This window comes from Eimeria mitis, genomic scaffold (genome assembly GCF_000499745.2).
Source record: "Eimeria mitis Houghton genomic scaffold, Emh_scaff1157, whole genome shotgun sequence".
NCBI classification, from domain to species: domain Eukaryota; phylum Apicomplexa; class Conoidasida; order Eucoccidiorida; family Eimeriidae; genus Eimeria; species Eimeria mitis.
In genome coordinates, this window is record NW_013567910.1 from 8,578 (window position 1) to 11,067 (window position 2,490).

Below are 2,490 nucleotides of genomic sequence, written 5' to 3' on the forward strand. Positions count from 1 at the left end.
TGTTGCTGCTGCTTCTTGCGGTGGTTCTAGTGGTGCTAGTTCTGCTGCTGTACTCGTCCTGCTGCTGCTGCTGCTGCTGCTGTTGCTGCTACTCTTGTTGGTGTTGTTAATCATGATGGTTATGTCTTGGATTTTAAGGAAGCAAAACGGGCGTTGAGAGATGTCTGCAAGGTGGGTTGCTGCTGCTGCTGCTGCTGCTGTTGCTGCTGTTTGTTTGGTCGTTCTAGTCGTTGTAGTTGTGCTGCTGCTGCTGCTGTTGCTGCTGCTGCTGCTGCTGCTGTTGCTGCTGTTGCTTCTGTTGGTGGTAGTAGTACTGCTGTTGGTTGTGCTGCTGCTGCAGCAGCAGCAGCAGCACAACCAACAGGGTTAGACAGAGAGAACAGCTGCAGCAGCAGCAGCAGCAGCAACAGCAGCAGCAGCAACAGCAGCAGCAGCAGCAGCAGCAGCATCTGTGTGTCTGTGTTTCTTTGTATCACTCTTTAAACAGCAGCAGCAGCAGCAGCACCACTACCAGCAGCAGCAGCAGCATTTATATAAATAAACAAACAAACAAACAAATAAAATAAATAAATAAAAATAAAAAATAAAATAAATAAATAAATAAATAAATAAATGTGTTGTGTATAATCCCTATGCGTAGCGACGTCCTCGAAATAACAAAAGAAGGAAACAAAATAAATAAATAAATAAATAAACAAAATAAATAAACAAAATAAAATAAATAAATAAACAAAATAAATAAATAAATAAATAAATAAATAAATAAATAAAATAAATAAATAAAAACTAAATGTTTTTTTTTTATTTTATTTTTTTTTTTTTATACAGTCTCTGAATGAACATACTATAATCCCAATGCGCAGCGACGTGCTTGAAATAACAAAAGAAGGAAACAGCATCCGCATGCGTTGCCAGGATGGGGCTGAGTTTCTGCTACCGAGAACAGACTGTCTTGTGAGGGTTTATGAGGGTTTATGAGGGTTTATGGGGTTTTGTGGGGGGTTTTGAGGGTTTACGAGGGTTTATGAGGGTTTATGGGGGTTTGTGAGGGTTTATAATTGTTTATAATTGTTTATAATTGTTTATAATTGTTTATAATTGTTTATAAGGGTTTATGAGGGTTTATAAGTGTTTATAAGGATTTATGAGGGTTTATAAGGGTTTTTGAGGGTTTAGGGTTTATGAGGGTTTAGGGTTTATGAGGGTTTAGGGTTTAGGGTTTGTGTGTTGTGTGCAGTGTTTGCCTATTGTACACTCAACAGCAGAAGAATTATCCGCTTACATTTGGCAGTGTCTCGTCGATAGCTTAACGGAAAGCCTCTTAAAAAAAAGAGGAATTAGAGTAGGGTTTATGAGGGTTTAGGGTTTAGGGTTTATGAGGGTTTAGGGTTTATGAGGGTTTATGAGGGTTTATGAGGGTTTATTGGGGTTTATGAGGGTTTATGAGGGTTTATGAGGGTTTAGGGCTTGTGAGGCTTTAGGGTTTAGGGTTTAGGGTTTTTGAGGGTTAGGGTTTTTGAGGGTTTAGGGTTTACGAGGGTTTATGAGGGTTTAGGGTTTAGGGTTTGTGTGTGTTGTGCAGTGTTTGGAGGTGAAGGTCTCAGAGAAGGCCACGCAGGTTGCGGTGTATAGACGATGCATCTGATTGAGGGTTTAGGGTTTAGGGTTTATGAGGGTTTATGAGGGTTTATGAGGGTTTAGGGTTTAGGGTTTGTTGCAACGGGTTTGTTCTGTTGCTGGCAAATAGTGTTGAGGGTTTAGGGTTTAGGGTTTAGGGTTTTAGGTTAGCCTAAACCCTTTTAAAGGCCTTGCTGCTGCTGCTGCTGCAGCTGCTGTTGCTGCTGCAGCGGCTGTTGCTGCTGCAGCTGCTGTTGCTGCTGCTGCTGCTGCTGCAGCAGCAGGGTTTAATGGAATTAATTAATAACCGCAGCAGTGCTGCTTTGAAGACTTTTTGTTGTTTTTGTCGGGGGTTTAGGGTTTACAGTTAGGGTTTAGGGTTTAGGGTTTAGGGTTTAGGGTTTAGGGTTTAGGGTTTACGGCCTATTATTTAGGGTTTAGGGTTTAGGGTTTGCTTAAAAAGAGAAACAAAAATGACGAAATAAATAAAATAAAAAATTAAAATAAATAAAATTATAAATAAATAAAACTAAATAAATTAAATAAATTAAATAAATTAAATAAAAATAAATAAAATAAAATAAAGGGTTTAGGGTCTAGGGTTTAGGGTTTAGGGTTGATCTATCTGGCGGTTTCTTCTTTGTATCTAAAAATAGATGAAATTCAGTAAAATAAAAACACTAAAAACAAGAAAAAAATAAAATAAATAAATAAAATAAATAAAAATAATAAAATAAATATTTAAATTAATTTATTTTAATTTAATTTCATCGAAAAAATTCATTAAAAAACACAACCTGATCGCGGTGACCCTGCCTATACACCCGCGGGGTGTATAGGCAGCTAAAAAAAAAAAAAAAAAAAAAAAAAAAA